The sequence below is a fragment of the Grus americana genome, chromosome 8 (assembly GCF_028858705.1).
Source record: "Grus americana isolate bGruAme1 chromosome 8, bGruAme1.mat, whole genome shotgun sequence".
NCBI classification, from domain to species: Eukaryota; Metazoa; Chordata; class Aves; order Gruiformes; family Gruidae; genus Grus; species Grus americana.
Window position 1 is genome coordinate 22,876,290 of NC_072859.1, and position 11,306 is coordinate 22,887,595.

General features: G+C 35.2%; 1 protein-coding gene across 4 annotated transcripts in view; it reads left to right on the top strand.

Moving 5' to 3' along the window:
* ZZZ3 (zinc finger ZZ-type containing 3) overlaps positions 1-11,306 on the top strand; it is a 61,059-nt gene that overhangs the window by 16,351 nt on the left and 33,402 nt on the right. For all 4 annotated transcript variants that reach the window (XM_054833310.1, XM_054833309.1, XM_054833312.1 and 1 more), the window contains exon 2: positions 9,781-9,937. The gene's annotated coding sequence lies outside the window, so the exon portion shown is untranslated. The remainder of the gene's footprint in view (positions 1-9,780; positions 9,938-11,306) is intronic.

Below are 11,306 nucleotides of genomic sequence, written 5' to 3' on the forward strand. Positions count from 1 at the left end.
ATGCTCAAAATTGCTTTGAAAGTCTATCTGCAAAGGCAAAGCTATCATGTGTGGCTAAATGTAGCTAGAAGTTGTGCTGTGTATCAGACCAAACAGCAAAAAGAGACGACAAAAATAAAGAATATCCTGTGTGGAAGGCTAGACCAAGAAGTAGGGATGGATCTTTGCCACAAATCACTATTTTGAGAACTGCAACAATGTCGAGGTTCTAGCATAGAGGTATATCAGTGAAACATTTCAACAGTTGCAGGATCTCAGACTGTTTCTGCAGAAAATAGATGTTTCTCTGCTTACTGGGCGCCAGGGACTTACCTCACTATACAATTTTATTAATATTTCAAAGTCAGTCATAACACAGCCACACGAGCATTTAGAAGAGCTAGGGCTATTAAAAATACCTGGCAATCAAAAAGCAACATAAGGCAAGTAATTTACAGTTGGACTCGATCTTAAGGGTCTTTTCTCAACCTAAATGATTCTGTGATTTGATGGTAGCAGGCTACTACAGTATTTAAATTCAAGGCTGAAACATAGTTTGTCTTATAAGCTAGTCCATTACTTTCCAGAGCCTCTAGCACGTGAGAACACATCTGGTTACATGGTGAGTGGTGCTACAATTATACCTGCAGTATCAGCTCATGTGGCAAGGGTGCCTGTAATTCTGGAGCACAAAAATGCATCTGGTCAGAAGGCGCAGCAGGGCCACAGCATAGCTGTGACAAGTTTCATTTCTTTTGTTCATAGGTGCCAGGATATTTCTGGATTCCCCCCCTACCCCCAGTCTTTCCGGAATATGTTTTAAGCATTTAGAGCCATAATTTAGATCAGCCTTTTAGCTTTGGCAAAAAGGCATCCCTCTATTTGTTTACTGTTATCACTGAGTAACATTTGAACCTCTTGACCAACCCCCCTAAATTTATCTGGGAGTGAAGATGTCAGAAGTAAAGAGTTTGCAGCTTTCATGAAAGTTGGAGTCCCCTTTTTAAGGACCATTGTAGTTTGAGCCCAACAGTTACCTGGTTTGCTAGCAATCTAGTCAGTGCATGTATAGATTAGAATTGGCCACACCATGCTTGAGTTTTAGAGATGACCAGAGGGGGGAACATGAAGCTTTTCAAAATGTTGGAGGTGAGGTGAGGTGTCTGGCAGAACGGGGTTGCATTTAGGACTACAAAGAAGCCAGCCCATAGGATAGCAGTTTTGCTGGTCTGCTTATAGAATAACATGCTTGTCTCCTAGACTGAGTCAAAAGTATTATCAGAAGGAAAATAAGTGGCTAAAACGTTTTTCAAAAATGGCAATAATTGGAAAAACATCCTTCCTTCTTGCTTTTTTTTTTTCTTTGTGGGGGACAGAGGAGGCATTTTAAATTTTGATGAAAAATTGAGAACAAAACCATTTTAAATCTGATACAACACTCAAAATATTTTACAGGGAGCATTGCATGCCTCATACTCCCAAACTTTCCGTTTTGGTACTTGCGTTAGTACCCGTGCAACAGCACTTCTAAGCACAACCCATGCAGAATACATGGTTGTATGTATGTAGTACTGCTCTATCTTGTATGTTAGTGTTTGTGGTTATGATAGCCTTCTGAGGCTTATGTAGCTGATGCTGTAATTTTGCATATAAAAAGCATATTAATTGGTATATTTCAAATGCATGCCCTTGACTGAAAATCATCTGGGATAAAAAATATATTCTATACAGTATTTCATACAATACACACGTTACAGTGTACTACAAAGGGTAGCATCTTTGCAGTCACTGTTCCGAAAGTAAATCAGACAGAGTAGATATTTCCAGTGTAGTAGTCTACAAAAATGAACAGACTGGTTTATCCTTGGGGCTTTTAAGAAAGTAAAGGAGCACTGGTTTTCCTCATCAACTTCCTTTTCATCAGTATCTTAGCAGGGTTATTAAGTACTTGATGACCCCTTACAGTTGCAGCCTACCTGCTTGATATTTTCTGCATATTGCAATAATAACCTCATTAGGAAATAAATAATTTTTTTTTCCTATTTATTGGTACAAAATTGGTATAAAACTACATTCTAGCTGTGCTTAAGAGATTAAATACTGTTGGAGTCTATTCTGCTAGAATAACATTTTTCATACATGGTTACTGTAATCAAGTTAGTGTAATTAATTTTGTAATGAGCTTTTCAAGAACCTGTGTAATTTAATGTATCTCAAAGATGTTAGTCACATGTTTTGGTAATCCTGCACAGGAGATGTTCTTTGGACAACAGCAAAGCTATTCCACCTAGGACAATATAGCAGAGTGGGTAAGTGGTGTGAGAGGGTTGTAGAGTGATAGCCAGTAAGTGAGGATAAGTGTGATATTTTGAACTGGGACGTGAAAGTTATTAGTGTAGTCTGGTTTTAGTCTTCTTGGTAAGTTAATTGTGTCAATAGTTACTTTATTGACTGATTAGTAAGTTCAGCAAGGGTATAACTACTGTCTTTATTCATGTAGAATGCAATTTGTATTAAATGATGTCACAGTAATTGGTCCTTTTTTTCATTTTTCTAGTAAGTTAAGATGAAGCAATACTGAGTGGTGTGTTGAAGTGTGGAATGTAGTTTATTGTTCCCAGGGCTTTGGTACCACCTTAGAAAGTTCACATCTTCACCGTTGGTTCTGGCCACATGATCCCGTACTTGTGCTGAGGCACATTGTCCTTTAATATGACCCACAGGAAAAATTGATCCATTTTGACCCATCTGAAAAGGAAAAAATGAAAGGTGATATTTTAATCTCAGACCTATTTGTAGATTCATTTTGTAGTACAGTTCCACAAACATTTGTGTTGACAGAGTTGTCACAAGTATTTGTGACAGATAATTGAGATGGGTGCTGAGGTGATGTGTATAGATTAGTTGTGACTAGGTAAGATCCCAGATTCTGCCTGTCTACTTCCAGTTATTTCCAGTTCCGGTTTCCCTGTTTCACAGTTGGGATCTTTCTGTATTTTAGCAGTTTTTCAGGATTTCCAGTCTGTCTCTTTCTCCAGTCAGCATCCACTCACTTTGCTAATGTAGCTGCTCTCCTTACCTATCCATTCATGTTTATCATTCCCCTTAGCCTGCCTTCATCACAGCTCCACCGGGATTTTTGTTCTCAGGCAAGTGCTTCTCTATGCCAAATTCCAGTTTCTTGGTCCAAAGCATGGAGGCAGAAAAACTTCTTGAATAAAAAGTTGGATGTGTCTTAAGCAGTAAGAGGGTTTAAAAAAAAAAATCCGTATTTGCGTACAGAAATGACTAATTATTTTGACTGAGAATTGCGGGGAGAGGTGACAAGGTAGGAATATCAGTCTGAGGCAGATGCTTCAATGTATGATTTCAGTGCAAACTCTAATATGGCCAAGATATAAAAAACTGAAAGCAGTTTAGGGTTCGTCTGTAAGGAGAAGAAATTTGATAGTACTTTTCTAGAGTTCTTCTGTACAGTTACACTTGTATAATTCATATTTGGTTTTATATGAAGTAACTTTCAACCTTATCTTGTAATGTTTGGTTGGAAAAGGGGTGATGCCTCTATTGTACCCATCCTCCCAATAAATTTCCTCATGTAGGTAGCCCAGAAGAGTGAGAAATACAGTGCAGTCAGCCGTTTTGCTAACCCACTGCTGACTGGAAGGGATACAAAGGAACAGATGTGCATTGCTAGTCATTGCCATATAACTTGCTGATTTCACCTTTTTCTTTATTTTGAGGTTTTAGAGAAATAGGGGTCAATGTAAGACAATGATGCAGAGGAGGAGGTTAAGCTTTTGTTTAAGTACCAGATTCAGCTTGCTTACTTGTCCATTGGTTTTTTTTCCCTAGAAAGAACTAGAAACAGTTTTTTCCATAAGAAGATTCTTTCTAAAAATTTTTTCCCCTCTTATGTAAGAATAGGTTTGTCTAGCCTGGTGAACCCATGTATTTTAAGGAAGAAAATGAGCACATTGAACTATTTGTTCTGGTTCTTTGCAGTTTTAGTTTTTGGTAAAGTGTGTCCCTGCTAGTTTGGAGTGGTACAATTTTTTAAAACTGTTGATAATTTTTTCCTACTATCCTAAGTTTTTCTTTTTTCTCTGTTTTCTTTATTTCATCTTGCTATCCTTATGTGTAAGGTAAAGTAAATCATTGTCCCATTCTGACAAACTGTATTTTGACCATATGTAATATAATCTTACTGTGTCAGAGATGGCTGAAATCTTAGAGTAATTCCAGACCATGAAGCCTTGTAACGTTTATTTATTTTTACTTTTATTGCATTTAAACTTTCATTATAGCTTTAAGCTGCTTATTGTTATATATTATTTTAAGTAAGATCTTTGTAATGTCTGTTGGTGGAGGTTATTTCTAGCATTTGAAAGTATTACTTATTTTGATGCACTGTAAAATCAGAAAAATACAGTGCTTTCTCCAGAAACTAATTTCTTGCTAATGTAGTTATGCTAAGCTTGGTATATGTGGGAAGAGATGCTGGCATACTCTAGATGTGAGAGACTGGTGAATATAATTTGTTAAATGGAATTCATCCCTAATTTAGTAATACTACATTGCTAGCAAGTGATATGCTTTATATGTGGAGATAAACCAAAGGCCTGATAATCTGCTGTCTGTGCAGGTTCTCTTCTGTTCAAAGATGCTAATCTTTTGTCTTGGGCAAATACTTCTGCAAGGGATTAGATTCTGTTTTACGTAAATAGCTTCTGTAGACTTCATTTTATACAATAAGCTCTCAATTTTACAAAATGTACGGTTTTAAATAACATGCTACTACTCTGCAGAGAATTTAAGAATTGCTATTTTATACCACAGAGATATACTAGTTTTATTTATTAGTTTAAGTTACCTATGAATATTCTTTTCTTTTGAGATATACACTTAAGCATTACTATGCATGCTTAAAACCTGTAAAGCCTAATTGTTTGTTTCTATGTAACTGAAATAATGTAGTCTGGAGAGTATAGCCGATAAGAAGAAAGATAATGATGTAATGATCAGGATGTCTCTAGGCAATCAGAACACAAAAGCTTATTCAAGTTACCTTTGGTGTAATTCTCTGTGGAAAATGCAAAACCAGAAGATGTAATGTCACTGCTCCACTGCCCTCAAAGGGCCATAGCATGAAGCATATACAAGGTCCTGCTAATGATTAAAGATTGTGTGCATGCGTGCTTAGTGATGCAGATATTGGTTAAAAAATTATGACATGCTCATAATAGAAGGTAATGACAAACAGGAGATTCATGATAAATGTTATGCTTTTTCTTTGTTAACACACTTTAATGTAGAAGACTGAGTTACAGATTCAGGGTCAGGTCAAACTCAGGTTTTGTCAACTCTGAGTCCTGAGAGAAGTGGAATTTAGAAAGAGGCTTGAGAAAAGCCAACTTTGGCCATCAGTTTCATATCTGCACTGAGATAGACCAGTAGCAAGTTAGTTCCTAGTGGACTGATGTTTCCTAAAATAGTGGCCAGTGGTTCAGGGTGGTTTCTGAGAGATTCTGAAAGAAACAGACAATGTTTATGTGTTCAGAAATATGGCAGACTTTGCTATATTCTTATGCAAAAGTCACAGTGATTTTAATAGAGCTATATTAAGTGCATTGTAATAGCAGTCTAGAAAATCATTAGGTCAGTGGAGGCAAGATTTCAAAATTAAATAGTTTGGGATGAGATATAGAATAATCGAGTGTACATTGTCTGAAACTAGCTAAATTATGCACAGTCTTATACTCTCAAATCACACCATATTATTGGCATTGATATAGATTTGTTTCAATTTGTTTTCTTTCCCAGAAAATGTTGTGCTTTTTGGTATTAGAAATATATGTGTAAAAGTGATGCTTCTTGTGAAGTGTTACAATTTGGGGGAAAAAAAAAAAAGTAAAATCTGACACAGACTTTTAAAAGACTAAAATACAGTGTTTTAAAAAAGGAATATATGTTAAGGACTCCCAAGTTCTGATGACAGAAATAAGTATGATCAAAGAGTCTTATGACTGAAATAAAACATTCTGCAATATTCCTTTCAGCCAGAGGCAGGCAAGGTCCCACAGATCTAGAGCAGAATGGAAATGAAACAGGAGAAGGCAATTACATGTGTGTCACATTTTTTCTTGTAAATGGTAATCACACCAATAGCAGATAGTGTTTCTGAAGTAATTTTGGGATTTACTGCAGTATGGGACTAGAGAGTGCTACTGCTGTCAGGTCTCCACAGTTGCAGTATCTGAGCACTAGAAAAAGTTCTAATCTTTATCACCTTGTGGTATTACCATTGAGCGTGAATGGAAACTGATTATTAGATGAGTCTCAGAACAGGAAGAGAACAGATTATTTCTCTTGATGTAAGATGATGATTCATTATACTCAAGATGAACAAACTATTCTGTTTTGTAGAGTTGAGTTGTGGAAGGCTATAGCTATTGTCCATTTTCATAGAATAGTGACATCAAATAATTGTTGGAGACTTTTTCCTGTTGCAAGTCTGTTTCCCTTCCAATACATAATTTTTTTCTTTAATGTTGTGTGTAATGTTAATGTATCCATCTTAAGTACCATATATATATATAAAAAGCACTACCACACAATTGTAGTAGAGGCTTTTGCTGCTTTGCTGCTTTCAGGTCCTGCATGGTGATATACCCAGTATGTTTTCTTTACTATTCCTTTTCTAGCTTAGGGCCACATTGAGCATACATTTAACTATGTACATGTTTCTTAATTCTTGGGGTTCCTTTAAACAATCAACTTGTACTTGGTTCCCAGATACCCAGTACTGGCTTAACCCAGTGAAGCAATTAGTTATTCTGCATATTTAGGAAGGAGTTTGCTCATTCTGCTGTTTTTAACTGTTGGTTTCCATCTCTATGTAAATTTGTTTCCTCTGTTGCTAGAGGTTTGCTATTTAGCTTTTCTAAATAGAATTCTGGTCAAGTTAAATAAAAATTCTAGCTTGATTATACGACTATGGTGTGTATCAGGAGAGTTCACCTAAAGCTATGTAAAACTTCAAGAGTTCTCAAATGCTAAAATGCATACCTTGAAACTCCATCCTATGCTGTCATCAAATTCTTGATTGTATGTAAGATATATCGACAATTTCTGTAAGCAGTCGAACTTCAGTCTCACTCTGAAGAAGTTCCATACTGATTAATGTATGACTATTCCCTATAAGGTTTCAATGTCAACACTCGCTGACTTCTTACACAGGTCCTTCCCCACAAGAGACAAATTCAGAGTCCCTTTCTTACTTCAAAGCTTTGCCTGTCTGCATTACATTCTACTTTCACCTATAAATTCTTCATTTTTAGTGGGCTTTGCGAACCAGATCATGTTGTTTCTTAGCTGATTCTTTCTCTGTAGACTTTGAGTCTTTATTGCAATATTGTCTGTCTTAAACGTTGATGTGGTTCCCTGAAGAATGGCTTAGACCTAAAAGCATATTTAGTTTCCCCTGCACTCCTTATTCCAACTCATAAATATATTCTAAAATGAGTGGTGTCCAAAACATTACTCTTCCGTTAAATTTCTGTACCATGGAAGATGTGGTTGTTCTAGGTCAAAAAAGTAATTTTAATTGGTTATAAAATGTAAAGAAATAATAGTTTCTTTTCAAGACAATTTTTCCAAGGAAACTTCTGGGAGAAGTTATTTAATTGTTCACTTAGTAAGCTCTTCTGAACGTTGTTTTCTAGTTTTTAAGCAGTAATTAAGTCATTTCAGTGTATCCTGATTAAAGCTTTCTAATTATTTCTCCCCACCCCCCAACTGCTACTAAACAAAAAATCCTGATTAGGTAAAACATTTTTTTCCCCACCTTGGTTTCTCCTCTTGTGATATTTATGCATGCTTTTTGCTGTTTCTAAAATGGTCTTGCTCTCCCCAAAGGCAACTTAGGCACAGCAGGGGTTATGTCTTTCCTGCTGTAAGTAAAATAGGGTTGTTTGGGGGAAAGAAAATTAGGGGAGATGAAAGTGTACAAATCTGAGGAAAGACAAACATTACTATTTTCAGCCATTTCTGAAACAACTTATGTGAATGGTTTTTAGTTGTGGACTGATAAAGTAATAAAAAGTTTTGAGATTAGGCCTCCTTCTGATAGACTCACTGTTATAATTTGTTTCCAGCTTTTTTTTTTATTTTGCCAAAGTTAATGAGCTATGGGATTTATGTTGGGGTATGTTGTTTGGTTTTTGCAATAATCTGTCAAAAATCTCTCTTTACTTTTGGTATCTACATACATGTCTTTCCTGTCAAAGGGATCTATAGGAAAGGCAACAATTTAGGTTTAAGTAACTGAGACTGTACCACAATATTAAACGCAGAAGAAACTCCCTGGGGGGGTGTGAGGGTGGGGACAGGAGGACACAGATTGAAGTGACTTGGTATTGGAGCTCCTTATGGAGTTCATCTCTCACTGTTTCTGCTTTTATTCCTGGTACAGCTAAATAGCAACAGTTCCTTTTTGCTCATTCCTTTCAGTCATTTACCTCTTGCATTTTCAAGTGTTTTTCCTTGCTGCCTTGTTTTTCGTTTTTTCTTTGTCTTTTATTATGGCAGTTCTCTGCTGTTTGTTAAATTAAGAAATTCCACTGAATAATTGAAATCTAATTTGATTTAGTTATCCAGGTAATAGAATTTACGGTACTTCATGTAACATCATTGTAGAAATATCTTTCATTATTGAATTTCACTGTAAGTAGGCATAATTAATCTCTTCTCTTATTTGGCTTAGTTTATCTTCTGCATTGTCAAGTCAATGGAGAATTCATTTTCTGCTCTTACCAGTAGTCATAAGTAGGTTGAAAGTAAAGACGACAATTTTCAAAGGCTTTGGATGTATATAATCTAAATATAGTAACTGTGTAGAAAGAAAAATGTGGAGAAACCTATCAGCTTATGTTTTACATCATGAAGTTTCTGAATTGTCAATATGAAAATAAGTTCACTTTTATGAAGTGAACAGAATACGATGAAAGATTCAATAATCACTATTCTATAGTGATTTATGGTGCCTCCATAGGACTAGATATTCTTAAATTAAATGTGATTCCTGGTATGTTTTTTCAAGTAATAGCTGTTGGGCATTGGCACTGATGCCCAAACTCTGGAGACAACTGAAAACATTGTGTGGCTTTTGGATCTATAGATATATTTCTGTCTTTCACTATTTAACTCTACCCCAGCCAAAACCAGCAGAACAAGGTAGTATACATTGTTTTCCTTGGGTGAAGAATAGGTTTAATGTGAACTCTGGAAAGCATTTCACTCCTCTTGTGTAGATGAAGGTTATTCAGGGATTTGGAGCCAATGTAAGTTTCGAGCTCTGCTCAGTTGATTAAACTTAAATAGAAATAATTGTTTTTCACTGTGTATCTAATTATAAAATATATTTGACAATGCATTTTATAATTCATTAGTTGTAGTAATATCTTTCACCACTTGTTTTCTTGTGTCTCTTCAAATATTTTCTGAGGTTTGAACACCCTAACACAAGACTCTGTTGTGAATTCATTTACTTGCACATCTTTAGTGTGATACAGTGAATCACTTAAAAATAACCAAGAAAGATATTTTACATTTGAAACCTAAATTAGCATTTCACATTCTTAATTACTTTATACCATACTGTTCTTTATGTAGGACACTTGTAAAAATGATAATTGCTTCATAACAAAAGCTGTTACTCTTTATATGTCCTGTTGCATTCTTCTTAATTTTTAATGAAATAATGTAAATGTTTTATTGACACCTTTGTCTTTTTCTCAACAGTTTTCAAAATCTTGTTAATGTGATGGCATAAACTAGTAAAAAGGCATTTGGATTACATCATTGATATCAGCAATGGTGATTGATATTATTTGAGTGACGCAGCGTGAGTCTGCTCTATGAAATGTCAGAAGTTTGTATTTCTTCTAGTTTTGCAATGGTAAGTTTTTTTTACATTTTGTACTAAGTAAATAATAACTTTTTAACTTATGTAAGGTGTGTACCATTAGAAAGTAACATACCAGTAAACATTTCTGTCTTACATACTATTTCTAATATCTGTCAAGTTCAGCAGTAATTACTTACCAAAGTGTGCATTGGAATTTGGTTTAATTTATTTTATTAGTATCCATTTGAATTGTCAGTTACTAATCCTTAACGTGTGCTGGCCTTAATTAGAACAGCCTAGGTGAAACGGAATATCTAATGACCTAAATGGTCTGAATGACCCTGTTTTTCATGTTTGGGTTCAACCCCAAATGAGATCACTCTTCAGAAGGTATTGAGTTTGTGTGTAAAAGGGAAGAATATACAGGCAAGTTTACCCATGTAGAAAATAGGTATAAACAACCATTATAGACAACATGTAGTTACCTGTTTTTTTTTCTCTCTTCAACTCAACTACTGATGTTTTGCCCATTTGCTGTTTCTTGTATTATTTATATTTTCTCTTAAGACAGAGTTTATTGGACATCTCACACTTTGTCCTGCATCATTACTTTTAAATGGACAGAATCGAAGTTAGTACAATAGCAGGTTTTTACCTATATCTCCAGGAATACAAACAGTGCACCTTTCCAGGCATTCATGTAAGGCAGCGGGAATAGCTAACAAGCAGGAGGCTTGTAGCGGCACAAATCAACACAGTTTTGAGAACATTTGAAACTTACATTTTGTAATTGCCTTTTCTTCGTTACACAAAATGATGTGCTGTCTTATACAGTAGTATTTAGAGCTATACCAAACAATACTTTTAGTATACATTACTTTCATTAAGAAATACTACTTGCATTATGAATACCTAAACAGACAGTATAGTAATTAGTGTTAATTGTCAAACAGAATTGTATTGCTTAAGAGGTATACTGGTCTTGTCCTGTTCTCTGTTTTCTGCTGTAGGACTGTCTGACACCTAAATAGTAGATTTGCAAGAATTTATGCTCTTTTTTTCTCTCTTTTGCTGAAGATGAAAAAAGCATATTGAAACAATTTTCCTCCATTTGTCATTTTCAGCCTTGCTAAATAACATGTAGAAGGTTTGATTCCATATTCAAAATTTTAAGTCTTCACTACACGTGTTCACAAATATGTCTGTTCATTATCATGGATATTATGACACGTTTGTGGTGCTATGTGGTTTAAGACATTGAATTTTTAAAGATGAGTAGAAGGATGACACTGAACCGATTTCTATTAAAAATGTTATTTTGAGATTGGGCAAGTAGAGTACTCCGACATTTCACCCTGAAATCTGAAATACAGACACTCTCAAACTGGGTGTTTTAAACTTAGCGTGAAGTCTGAATTTA